Raw genomic sequence first — 14,655 nt, forward strand, 5'->3', positions numbered from 1 at the left:
ACCTAATTTCCAAGCCATGTACATAGGAACACAGGAAGCTGTCATATTCTGAGTCAGACCGTTGGTCCATCTAGCCCAGTATTTGATGGGATTATTTAGTAATGATGCCTCCTGTTAGAAAGGCAATTAGCAGAGCAAAAGCAAAAAAGCAAAACTGAATGATGGTTTAACAGTCTCATATGCACACAGGCTCTCTTAGAACAATAAAGGAGACCACCTTCCTTTACTGAAGAAAAGAAAACAGTTTTACTCACAAACGTTCTTACATATACAATGCAGGTGCAGTGTAGAGTTAAAAAAGAGTTTCATCAGTCCATTTTGTGTTCCATTACACTAGCAGGAGCAAGAGAGCAAACCATGCTCTCCCAACAATGGCAGAAGTCAGAGAGAGTGAGCAGGGCGGGGGGAGGAAAGGGAGGTCAGATCTCTCACTGCCAGATAGACAACCTGAACCAGATATGGAGCAGGAAGACAAGATAGATGATGTAAGAGGCAAACCAGAGGCTGAGGGCAATACAGCTGAAGAAGGGGATGGGGATGCAGTTGCCAAGACAGATGTGCTGCAAGATACTGCGAAAGCAGATCAGCTCTCAGATGACCCAACAACGGCATGCCAGCTTGACACCTGTCCCACCTCGCAAGGTTGGAATCATCCAACGAACCATCAACTTTGGAGAAAATTGAACAAATGCCAAAGTCTGAGACCAGCCAATGGAGGGAAGCAGCCCAGGACGAAATAGAAGCCCTGCACGAGAACAAGATGTGGATCCTAGCCAAACTACAGACGGGTAAGAAAACCATCGGATGCAAATGGGTCTTCAAGATAAAGCAAGGGAAGAAGGTTAAGTGGAATGCTACAAGGCAAGACGAGTGGCCAAAGGTTTTCTACAGACGTATGGAGAAGACTTTGATGAAACAGTTGCCCCTGTTGTGAAACACAGCACTATTGGCGTACTCCTGAGTCTAGCAGCCTCCAGAAAAATGTGAGTAAGGCACCTAGATATAAAGACTGCTTTTCAACATGGAGAGATAACAGGAACTGTGTATGAATCGACCTCCAGGCTTCACGAACCCCAAGCAATCAAGTCTTGTGTGCAAACTTGAGATTTGCACACATGTTTGTGTGCAAACTCAAGATTTGTTTTATGGATGTAAGCAGGAGACATCACTACTAAATAATCCCATCAGTATTGTTTGCACTGACTGGAAGCAGCTCTCCAAGGTTTCGGGTAGGATTCTTTCCTAACCCCTACATGGGGCCTTTTGCATGGAAATCAGGTGCTCTATTGCACCGAGGTATGGCCCCTTCCAAGGAGCTTTAATAGAAAGTACCAACACATAAACAGTCAGGGAGCTTTTTACACAAGGCATTTATTGTATGCGTGTGTTCTCTCAGGCTTTAAATAGCATTTTTGGCAAGTTTTTTTAGAGTGTAGAAAAAGCGGTATTATTTATGAAAGTGAAAGATGACCATTTTTCACTTGTGTAATTGTGCTGTTCCATTATACCACACTGCCACCTAGAGATTATGTAGTATAAAAGCAGAAAGGAAACACTCTTTGTGTAGTGCTCGGATCTCAATTCTGTGACAAAAACAAGGAGATATAGTGGCTTAGCCTCATCTAAAATAGCTCTGGAAGTCAAGGCACTAGTTTGAGATATTGCCAGCATCTTGTCCCAGTTAGTAGCCTAGTGGTCCTGTTTTGATCTAACCACTACTTTGGTTAGTCTTCAAAGGTATAACTCATGTATAACCCATGACAGTAGTCAACCCTGGAGTTGGCTCCAGAGCTAGGCTGTCATATCTAGTGGAAGGCTTTCCATGCCATGGAAGCCACTTGGTCCTCCAGGATCTACATCCGGTCAAGGAGCACCCCATCCTTCATGGGAGACTGCAATCCCTTCTAGAACAGGTTGAACAGCACCTTCTCATACAGAAGAACCAGCCACCGTTAGCACCACTGCCTTCTCAGGATTGACTTAAGTTTATTGGCCCTCTTCCAGCCTATTGTTTATTCATTTATCTATCATTGCTAGCTTGGGTTGCCAATGGACTTGAAGAAAACTGGCCTGAACTGCTTTTGTGCATTTAACAGCAACTTGTTCTGAAAAACCTCCCAGCAGGTGACACTTTCCATGTGACAGGGAGATCTGAATGATTATTTGCTAACAATGTCAGCCAACCAAATTCTTGTTAAAGGCATAGGAGCAGGGGTCAGTAAAGAAAGTTGGCCCTCCTCTGGATTGGTTAAGCAGCTGCTGCTAAACCTGCCCCAGTGGTGATGTTTTATGGTTTTCTTTACGTGTCAAAGTGCACTTATACTAGGAGGGAGTCATCCACCCTCCCCACATCTGGTTTTTCCCTTTTCATTCATTCTAAGCTAGATTTAAATGTTAACACTTAACCACATGATACACAAAACCTTCTGACCTCAGATTCTCGGTTTGTTTGAGCAAGTGTCCTCTTGCCAGGTTTTCCAGGTGTTGGCAACTACGTGTGGCTGGTTTTTTCCATGACTTGTGCAACGGCCAGCTTTTAATGGCTTCCCAGCCTTTGCCATTACCTCCCATATCTGTTTTCAGGCTCCTATTCTATCGCTAAGTATATGTTTTAGATGACTGGATAGGGGGGTTGTGTTTGACTTGGAAGGAAGCCCAAAAAGTCTTTGCTAAACTCCTCCCAAATTCTTCAAGCTGCTGCTGCAATGGACGCGGAGCCTGCGAGTGGCGTGAAAAACCGGCAGTGACATGGATGGTGTGTGAGGTTATTGTGTGTTCTGCGAAAAGTACTCCAAGTGCTGCCCTCACATTGTTCCCTCATAGGCCTTTGGCAGCGATAGCGCTGCCGCCTGACACTTCTTTGGCTGAGGCAGAAAACCCTGAAAGGAGCCAAGGCTTGCCCTCCTTAAGAGCTATCCCTTTACTGTATTTCATCTCTTTAGCTATAAAATTATGCAGATGTAAGTATGAACTGATGTGATTCAAATTTGGTGGGGCTAAAGCTCTCCTTAAGCGCTACCACAGTGCCAAATTTTACCTCTTTATCTTTAAAAATGAGGGGGCTGTAAGCATTTCTGTTAATACAGAACACTCTAACATGTTTTCCCCTCAGTCCCTGTATTCGTGAGAATTTTTGTGACCCCCACTGCCATCTAGCTGAAGAGGCCCTGGGGCGTTACATTAGGAGATGCTTAACATAAAAGATTTACTAGAATGGTGATGTCTGTGAATATTTAAGACAGCACAGAGTACTAGTTAGGGCCACTAAACAACAATGCAAGAAATCCACTCATGGAATGAAAACGAAAAGGTTCCCCAAATATAGTGATTTGATCCTGCCACCTTGTGGCCACGCTCAAACTTGCAACAAATTTCAGTTTGAAATCTTGAACTTTCAGGGTTTTTTCTATATATATTATTCCCATTAATTTATAGGTCTCCTGTAAATTCATTATTCACATCAAAAAACTTACAGGCCTCCTGGGCTATAAAGCCAAACAAATAGATTAATTAATTAATTAATTAATGCATTCTTAGAAAATACCTGTCTGTAATGATCGCAGGACAGGGTCTGAAAGGACATCATGCAGCAACCTTGGCTCTGGTCAGTGCCTGGATGGAAGTCCACTGGGGAACCCCATGTCTATATATTGTCATGGGTTCCGGGGAAGGAAGGTGAGATAGATATAAATGTAATAAATAAACTGTCATCTTATATTCACTTTGACCGCAGTCGTACAGCTCCCGGGACTCTTCTCCCTAGGAAAGATCGGATCTTCCCCTTGGAAGATGGAGACAGAGCTCCAACCTTGGAGGAGGAAATCCAACTTTTGGTGCCCCTTTCTTTAGCTCTTCCCTGAGATCTCTAACTGGAGAAAATGGGTGGATTGAGGATGTGGTATGGGCAGAACAGGAGAAGCTCTGGATATACATTATCCAATGCCCTCCCAGCCCTCCATCATGCCCCCAACATGGAGAGAAACTCAGACCAGCCCATTGCTCCACTGGCAGGGAAATGTAAGACCAGAACGAAAGGATCTCTGCTCCTCCCTCCATTCTGGTCTGCTGGGAGTGATAGGATTACCTTGCCTGTGATTCTTATTAAAACTTTGTAAATGCAAAAGGAAATTATAGACTATACAATGCTGGTTAACTTTAAATGGTGTTTCATACTTAATGGTGGCAAATTGTGGGTTAATTAGCACATAATTTGCTGTGCTGTGCTGCGTGCTGGGTATGTACTGCAAACATTTTGAATATTCAATCCCCGGTCAGGGCCAGAGGGCATTGCTACATGATGCCCAAACCAAGGTGCCATAGGCTAATCGTGTGTTAAACAACCCAGAGTTAAGCTATAGTTTGTAGTTATATTAACCGTTGCTTCTTTAACCCACAGTTAACCTATATTCCTTGGATCTGGACAACATGTAGCAATCCCTGATTGGGGGTTGAATATTAAAAAAGGCTGTGGAACATGCAGAGCAAATTGTAGGTTAATTAACCCACGATTTACCACCATTACTTGTGAACAGCCCCAGTGAGCAGACCTTATGAAAGAACAGAGAATCTATCGTGAAAGGCCCAAGGCCTACCTTTCCAGTATCCTAGAATAATCTTCCCTTCCTTGCTTTGATACATGGTTTTTGCAAGATAGGGAAATGGGTTATGACAGGTAACCACATTTGTAGATTACTCTTTTCATCCCTTGTAGTGCTGTGTGTATATGTATTTTTTTTAATGTATAAGTTACATTGGGTGGGGTAGGCCCTCAAAGAGGCATACATCAAAAATTAAAAATACTGTTGTTGTTTTAAAAATCCAATATGTTCAATGAACGATAACAATTACACAGCAGCAAAGGCAGATAAATCCCAGACCCAGGAGCAAACTAAGGCCTAATCTACACCAAGCAGGATATTGCTCTATGAAAGCAGTGTGAAAGTGGTATATAAGAGGCAGGAGTCGTACTACTGCTTTACAGCAATACTGAAGAGCACTGACAACTGTTGGGGCCCATACTGCTTTCATACCGCTATATCCTGCTTGGTGTGGCTCCTGCCTTTTATATACCTCTTTCATAGTGCAATATCCTGCTTGGTGTAGATTAGGGTGACCATATTTGGGAAACCAAAAAAGAGGACACCTAGTGTGTGTGTGTGGGGAAGCAGCTTTCTGAGTCCTGCAGAAAGTACGTTATTCCCCCACCACCTTAAAGAACCTGATTGGAGTGGAGGAGGGGAAAGGATTTCATTCTGCACCACCACCATCCACTCCAATTGGGGCCTTTTCTATAATGTCCACGAATGACCCACTTTCCCCTTTAAGACCTCAATTGGAGCTCGGGGTGGGGGAATGATGTGCCTCAAGAAAGCATGTCACTCCCTCCTGCCATGCTAATGGCAGCCTTAAAGAGGAAGGTGTGTCATTCCAGGACATTATTGGAAATTATAGAAAATCCCCCCTGACACCATGGAAAGAACAAAAACCAGGACAAATCCGGGGAAATCCTGACAGTTGGTCACCCTAGTGTAGATTAGGCCAAGACTAGAGTACAATCCAACTGACATGGAAAGGCTGTTGAAATAAAAACAACAACAACAACAACAACAACAACAACAACAACAACAACAACAACAGAAGATCTTTATTAATTTTCTAAGTGTTAACAGAGAAGGGCCAAATAAGGCCTTTTAAAGGAGGGAGCTACAGTCTGGCTGCTGCTCCTGAGAAGGCCACTTACTAGTCAAGAACAGAAGGGTTAGACTAGCATACAGACCAACATCTTTTTCAGGAGCTCTGATGGGAAGTATCTAGAGCAGGAATGAGCAACTTGTGGCCCTCCAGATGTTTTGGCCTACAATTTGCATCACCCATCACCATTATCACCTTTGTAGGGCGACCATATGAGAAGGAGGACAGGGCTTCTGTATCTTTACCAGTAATTTAGAAAAGGAAATTTCAGCAGGTGTCATTTGTATGTATGCAACGCTTGTGGAAATTCCCTATTCATCACAACAATTAAAGCTGCAGGAGCCCTTCCCTCTTTTGTATCTGGTCACTCTAGTAGAACTCCTGCAGCTTTAACTGTTGTGATACCAGGAGCTGTATGCATACAAATGACACTTGCTGAAATCCCCTTTTCAATACAACTGTTAAAGATACAGGAGCCCTGTCCTCCTTTTCATAGGGTCACCCTACACCATGGGCTATGCTGGGGCTGATGGGAATCGTAGGCCAAAGCATCTGGAGGGCCACAAGAAGTTCATCCTTTATCTAGGCCATAAGTGCTAAAATGCAGCCCTAGTCTGCAAAGAACCAAATTTTTTGCCATCATCTTATTTATGTCCGCCTTCTGTTCCCCACAATATGTCAAGATATGGAATGTGGAGATGTTTCCTTGGAAAGTGCAAAGTGGGAAAGCCAGCCTATACAGGGCAAGAGAGCTGGCGTGGCTGAGACATAAGCAGGGACTGATGTTGGAAGCGCCATGTTCAGCTGACAGAGCAGAATAAGTTAAGTACATATGTTCACTTCACACAGCACTACAGTAGACCAGGAGGGACCCAAACCATGCTGATGAGAGTTGCAGCCTGTGACAAAATCACAATGCTTGCTGTGTTGTATCTGCATTATTTTTTATATGTGTTTGCTGTGTCAAATAGAACCCAGGTAAGTTAGGATTAATTGTATGGCAGAGAGTGAGTGAAAGGTGGGAGGGGCTTGTGTGTGTGTGTTGAGACTGAGTTTAAAGAAGGTGGGAGCAGACAGTTATTTGGTGAGATAGGGGCTCAGGGATTGATATAGCTACATCTAGTTAGTGGGCATTAGAAGGGCTAGAGTAGGCAGTGTGAGACCAAGAACTGAGTGATTAATCATAAGACATAACATCTCTTGTATTAAATAACATATAATTAGGGTTTTTTATTAAAAAAATACATTGTGTTGTTCATTTTTCTGTGCTACCAATAGTGTTCATATTTCCTGGGTACTTCTCTGGTATGGATAAACGGAACCAATTGGGCATATTGAGTGTTTCTTATACCTGTTGAATACAGGGCTGAAGCTGAGCACAGCTAACCCAAAGCGGAGGCAGACTGGCCTGAGGGCAGGTTGCATCGTACAGTCTAAGAACATTTGGAGTGCCACACATTTCCCACCTGTCTTAGACAATATGAGAGTAAGATGGCTGAGAGTGGTTGGTCCCTGCCACGTAGGTTCCCTTACAGCCAGTCAACAGCCCTGCTTCTCTTCCTCCGTGCTTTTGTATCACCTCCACCAATTCCATGAGCTGTCCTGTGGGCAGGTGCCCCTGTTGCCTTGCCTTTCGCTCTGTCCTTGCCTGATGCAGCCCACACTGGACAGATCATCTGTCCCAGTAACAAACAAACCAAACTGAGAAGCCAGAAAAAAATAGGGAGCAGGAGAGAGAGATTCCTTCCATCCACCTCTCTACTTGTTCTCAGCATGTCTAGCTGAAGTCTACCGCATAGGTGCAATTTCAAGCTACACGGGCAAAGTTGCGTATACAAATGGGTGTTTTTGGTTCCTAGCAGTGCATCATTTATAGCATTGTGCCGGTGGCAGGAGCAAACCTTGGCTTTTGAGCCACCATAGCACTGACCCTGACCACGATACTGACATGCCCCATGGAGTTCACATGGAACAACAGCCAGATTTTTTTTTAAAAAAATGGAAATGTTCTAGCACTAAGTGGATTAAGTGGTCACCAGTGTGACTTTTAAAGCCATCAAGTCCCGTAAGGTCTCGCTGCACCCTTATCAGCGTTTCACACTTAAAGATCATTTTTGTGGGGCATAGGCTGCTTGTATTACCACATTGGGTTTTTTTTATTATGAATTTTATTATATGCATTTAACGTGAATTTTATTATATGGGAGGGCTCCTGCCCTTGAAATGGGCCAATAAATAAAGTTAGTTTCTCGAGTAGGACAGTGACAGCAGCCATGGGGGATAGAGGAAAAGCCACATGTATTTTATTGGGCTATTGCAAACAAATTGAGTTGAACACTTGGTGGTGCTAGATGCTGTCATATGAAGGCTATAGTATGTGAATGCTCTCAATGTCTGTATGCTTTCTTGTAATTTTACTGTGAGACTGCATACATTTTTCCAGCTTTCAAAGAGGAATAACAAAATATAAATTTCTGCGCATTATTTCAAATGTATAACTTTATTATTTCAAATGGGACTTTTATTATCACTTCTCTCTACTTTAAAATGTTTTGGGGGAATATATTATTTCAGTGCTGTGTTACAATGCTGTGGAACTGCATTTATTTATTATTTTTATTGTGAATAAATCTGATTGGAATGGAGTACATGTGATAAAGCAGGTTGTGGTAGCAATAGGATAGCATCTATAATCGCACCTGAGAGCCAGTGTGGTGTAGTGGCTAAAGTGTTGGACTGGGAGTTGGTAGATCCGGGTTCTAGTCCCCACTCAGCCATGGAAGCTCACTGGGTGATTTTGGGCCAGTCACAGACTCTCAGCCCAACCTACCTCTGAGGGTTGTTGTTGTGAGGATAAAATGGAGCGGAGGAGGAGAATTATGTACGCCGCCTTGGGTTCCTTGGAGGAAAAAGGGTGGGATATAAATGCAATAAAATAAATAAATGAATTCCTGGAACTCTTTTTGTCCAGGCATGGCTGTTTTCACAGTAGCCCTTTTCTCTGGAATTGCCATATTCTGTTCATTTGCTTTTTATAGGAAATCCAGACAACAGTGTTGTCAATTCATTGCAGGCCAGTGTTTTGTGTGCTATTTCCTTTGTTTGTTCACATCTGATTTGGGATGGGTGGGGGCAATAAAACTCAAGTGCAGCTTGAGACAATGCAGACAAGTAAAGAGTTATTAAGGCTTTTGGGGGCTCCTGTGCCTTTAATGAAATGTTTCCTATTTGCAGAGCCTGCTGGTTTTTATAACTTCCTGTTGAGCACAGCTGGACAATTACTAATAAATACCCCCTGAATGTCCTCTTGAGTAGCATAAGTTCCCCCAGTGTTGGTTTCTCTTTGGGGCAGGGAGTGGGGAGGAAGGCTTTGATTACTGATTTCCTCCCATTAGTTTTTTCTTTTCATTTTTTGTAGGAAACTCGTTTTTTGGGAGTAAAAAAAAACACCTTGTAGAAAATTGGGGTAAGGACTTGTTGCTAGGACTTTGGGCAAACATATTAGGGAGGAAGGACAGTGTCCAGGCTGTCCTTTCCTCACTACTGATCTCCCTTAAAATGCAGCAATGGCAGCATAAAGGTACCGTCTGTCCTGCAAAGAACCATGAACACCAACATGCTCACCTGTCGGTGAAGCATTGAAGATACAGATCCTCATGCTTTAGAGCAGGGGTAGGCAACAGGTGCTCTCCAGATGTCTTTGGACTTCAGCTCCCCTAATCCCTGAACGTTAGCTATCCTGGCTGAGGCCAGTGGGAGTTGTAGTCCAAAGCATCTGGAGGGCACCGGTTTATGGCTTCTCTTGCTTCCTCTGCAAGTAGTCTCTATGGTGGTGATCTCGGATTGCTCGAATGACTCGTTGATATGGGCTGGGCTTGTTGTTCCATAGGCTGGAATATTAAGATGGCATAGCTACAGCATGGTCTGAAAAAGGGGCTTCATGTATACAGTGCTCCAAGAGGTTGGTGGTTGGCGAGGCAGAGTACTGGGAGCTGTGCATGCTGATTCCCTGGTTCGTATGCATGTGAAGTGTCTACACCCTACCTACCTTCCATGGAATCATAATTACATGGCCACATTAACACAAAGGCTACAAAACTGGAGGGCAGAGTTATTTCCATGGTGAAAATGATATGTGTGAACAGCAAGCCAGTGACACAGCTATGGGGGTTGTGTGAATAATGGAAGGCAGTTTGGGGCTGATCTTGGCACTACAAAAGGAACTTTTGCTTTCATAGTGTGATACTGGTCCACTTGCACATCCACACATAACACAGGAAAAAAGAAACAAAGGGTTTAAATTTTTTTAAAAGTGCAAATCTTAGAAAGTAACTATTTAGGAAGATTCAAATGTTGCTTACTTACCCCTATGAGAAAGGAAGTTGAAACTGAAATCATGAAGGCTTAAAGAAAGAGGGTTGGATCCAGACTTAGCTATACCTGAGTAGACCCATTGAAATAAATCAGACTTAAGTTTGTCACAACTAATTCAAGTCCCATTAAGTCTGGATCCTACCCTTACGTCTTTTTTTTTTTTTTTTAGCTCTAGTAAGCTTTAAAAATGCAGAGGATTTAGATGCAATAGCCATAAGCAGAGCTGGGCAGAGGGGGGGGGGCAGTTGGCATGGGCCTGTGATTTTAAGGGGGCCTACTCCAAGTCCCCCTGGGCAAAGTTGCTTGATTTTGTTGTTGATGATGATGAATTTGCCCAAAGAAAAGCACGTAAAGCATTTCTGAATGTGAAGAAGTGATGTCTCATATACATCTTGAAAAAAAGTGCTTGCCATTACCTTTTTTAATAAATTGTTCTAGTTCATATGTATCTAGAACTGATTAAAAATACTTAATGAGCAGTTTGAAATGGGGCCTACATTTCCTATGTAGGAATTATTATTACCAGCTTTGCCTGGCCCTGGCCATGAGTATTTGATATTTGTGTTATCTGTACAGCACCATGTACATTGATGGTGCTATATAAATAAATAAATAAATAAATAATAATAATAATAATAATAATAATAATAATAATGGGGGAAGGGAAAGCAAAATTAGGTAGATTTCAGTTCAGTACTTTATATAAAATGGAAAATATTTCAAAATAGGTGAGGTTAAAATTTCAGTAAGTCCCCTATTCCATAATTACAGGCTCATTCATTTTCAACTTCTTTATAAAAGCATTTTAGGAAGTTGAAAGGGAAATGTTTTGCTTCTTTGTCACTTCAGACAAATAACTTACAATGCTCTCAGCACTGCAATTGATATGGAAATCCAAGCAAAATTAGCAGAGCTATTGTAATTGGCATCAAAAGTTCACCTCCACAGAATATAGGGAGTCACAAAGAAATGGGATTACAGGGGAAATGATTTGTCTTATTTCATCACAAAAGACCAACACACACACACACACCACTCAGCCTGCTTCATACTTGTTTATTAAACTTGCTCAACCTGCTTCATACGTATTTGTTTGTTGATTAAAAATATTTTTAATAACCCTTCCCGCTAATGGATACCAGTGTGGTATACAAGAGGCATGAAAAGATTAAAAGAAAGGAAAGGAAAGGAACCTCTCGTGCAAGCGCTGAGTCATTACTGACTCTTGGAGGGACGCCAGCTTTCGCTGACGTTTTCTTGGCAGGCCTTATAGCGGGGTGGTTTGCTGTTGCCTTCCCCGGCTGTTATTACCTTTCCCCCAGCTAACTGGGTACTCATTTTACCGACTTCAGGAGGATGGAAGGCTGAGTCGACTCGAGCCAGCTGCCTGAAACCAGCTTCCGCTGGGATTGAACTCAGGCTGTGGGGAGAGTTTCAGCTGCAGCAACTGCTGCTTTACCGCTCTGCGCCACACGAGGCTCATGCCACAAATAGAAGGAAACAGCACCAGAAGCATAAAAACAGCTCAGCATAAACACATAAACTAGTGTTACAACTTTGAAATGCCTGGGGACATGAATAAGTTTTAACCTGGCATTGGAACGGTAGTAACATCAACACCAGCCTTTTTCACTCTGGTGCCCACCAGACGGCCAATGGTCAGGAATGATGGGAGCTATAGTCCAATACATCTGGAAGGCACCAGGGGTGGGGAGGCTGTATTATAGGGAAGGCTGGTCACCACCATGAGAAGGCCTTCTCCCTTGTTCCCACAAAATGAACTGCCCCTGGTAAAGGAACAGAGAGAAAATACTCCTCTGAAGGTCCACCTTTGCCTCAAGTGACACTGTTGAAGCCAGGAATACATTGCTAATCGCAGACTAGCAGATAAATCTCTTCTTGAAAAAAATTTTTTTGTACGGAGGAACATTCAGATCAAGTGAGTACATTCCAGACACAGGTTTACAATTCTATTAGAGCAAGGTTGGACAACCTGTGGTCTTCTGGATGTTGTTGGACTCCAAATCTCATCAGTGCAAGCCAGCATGTCCTATGGTCAGGGATGATGGGGAGTTGAGGTCCATCAACATCTACAGCCCCACCCACCCAGCCCTGTGTTAGAAATTCTGGAAGGGGGGTTCAAATCCATCACCAGCACAGTTACTGGTAATTTATGCATTATTTGAGAAGGGGTCTCCCCTCTCTCTATTCCCACAAACCAATTTGCTAAAATGGCTATGACTGAAAAATGTTTCTTCCTTCTCAATCATTTTAAAATGTATATATTATAGGAATCTAGAACAATAACACTATTTATCAGCTTTCGCCAACCTGCTGCCCTGCAGATTCTTTGTACTAGCATTCCTGACCATTGGCCATGCTGGTTGGGGTTGATGGGAGTTGAAGTCCAGCACATCTGCAGAGCACCAGATTGGGAAAGGCTGGCCTAACAAAACTATTAAGGAGGCATAGCTCCCATGGATTTCCCTTCACTGCGTTCCATGACTTGATGGTATAATCTGAGCACTAAGCACTCCAGATTGGAGAAGACTAATTTAAGTGGATTTTGCTAATATATATATATATATATATACAGAGAGAGAGAGAGAGAGAGAGAGAGAGAGAGAGAGGAAAATGCTTTAGTGTTTCTTAAAAGATTTTGGTTTTTTTAAAAAAGGGTGATAAAAATGGTGTGCAGTGCCAGTTATACTGAATGTGTGCTGAGCTATTATAGGTGCACCTGCTGCCCATATCAAAAACACACTTCTTCAAAACACGGAAAAGTAGCACTTTGGACATCTACACCTGTGGATATTGTGTTAATCTTCTACCCTTCTCAAACAAATTGAACTTTCTCTGGTAAAAAAAAAAGATGGAAGCAGGATTGGGCAAATACAGACAACAAATGGATGACACTGTAAAATGTGAGTGAATGAACCATGGCGATTCCACAAGAAATCTTCATTTTGAAGCCGCCTCAGTGACTCTGCATCATCCAATGCTCAATTCTCAAGTGTTATGCACTGTCTAGATCACACTCCTTTCTAACAAATGGTTTGGTATCCTTTCAAGATTTTGGACATTATATTTAGCTTTTAGAAATGACATAATGTAGAATATGCTCAAACAATTCTTATCAAATTCCAGACAATCTGAACCTGAGTGCTATGTGTACATAAGAACTTAAGAGGAGCCATGCTGGATCAAACCAAGGGTCCATCTAGTCCAGCATTCTGTTCACACAGTTGCTAACTAGCTGTTGACCAGGAATGCACAAGCAGGAAACAAGTGTAATAGCACCCTCCCACCCATATTCCTCAAAAGTCACCAAGATTGATTGAGATTGATTTTCTATCCAGAAGCCTGCAAAGTATCAGAATCTAAGGAAAGTCATCTTCACTCTACATAAAATTACGTCCTTCAGCGGTGTCCCAAAATTTTTTGGTCGACATCTCAGTATCAGATGTTTACACAGCAACTTAGTTACCATTAAGGAACATAAAATCTGTACCAACAAGATCAGATTTACAAGCCATTCCCACTGATGCAATTCCATTGTTGTCAATAGAATTAAACCAAGAGTAAGTGACTTATGTGGAATTCTATTGTGCAAATAATGTGATATAAGAATTCTTATTTGTATTTAATGTTGGGATAGAGAAACTCTTTGAAATAATTGCCATAGAGCCTGCATGTACAATTTAGTTACAGGTGTTTCCCTGCCTAATGTTTCAATATTTGCAATCACAGTAATTATAGAAATAATTAATTGCCTTCCCCCATGAAGCACCAAGCCCAGGTTGGCCTTCTGTAGCAGCTGTGCATTCCTAGATCTGGAATGATTGCTCCATAAGAATGCATAGGAGGGTTAGAAATGGAAATATGTGCTACACACCAAGTATATAAATCTATGGAGCAACTAACCATAGTAAACATGGGCCCCCAATGCAGAAAAAGGTTAGGGTTAAGTCCCATGGGACAAGTTATTTTCTTGCTACTACTTAGCTCTCATTGATTTCAATGGGATGTGCACATTATTAATGTCCTCTGGTGATCATATTTGTGCAGAAAAGTCCAGGTAACATTTACATTATTGTCTTTTCGGTGCCAGGTCAAGACTTTTCTCTTCTCACAGGCATTTAACAGCATATGTTGAGGTTTTAACTGACCCAGAAAAGATGGCTATTGTATGTTATCTGTTTTTATGCTTTTCATGGTTTTAAAATTTTGTATATTTGTTTTTAATGTTCTGTGTTTTAACCTTTGTAAACCGCCCAGAGAGCTTCGGCTATGATGATGATGATAATAATAATAATAATAATAATAATAATAATAATAATAATAATGTATTATTTGGAGATAAGTGCTGTCAATGCATTGATGACACTTCATACTCTATTTCCCCTTGGCATCTGTGTCAGATGAGGCTGTTGAAATGCTGAACTAATGCCTAGATATGGTGATGGGCTGGAGAGGCACGAGACGGGGATTTCTGAAGGACGACTTGCCGCTACCTGTGTCCACATCTCTCTCTATAAAAGCCCAGTGCTCCTCCAAGCCAGTTATAGTTTTTGCCCTCTGGCGCTGTCT

The sequence above is a fragment of the Elgaria multicarinata genome, chromosome 4 (genome assembly GCF_023053635.1).
Source record: "Elgaria multicarinata webbii isolate HBS135686 ecotype San Diego chromosome 4, rElgMul1.1.pri, whole genome shotgun sequence".
Taxonomy (NCBI): Eukaryota; Metazoa; Chordata; class Lepidosauria; order Squamata; family Anguidae; genus Elgaria; species Elgaria multicarinata.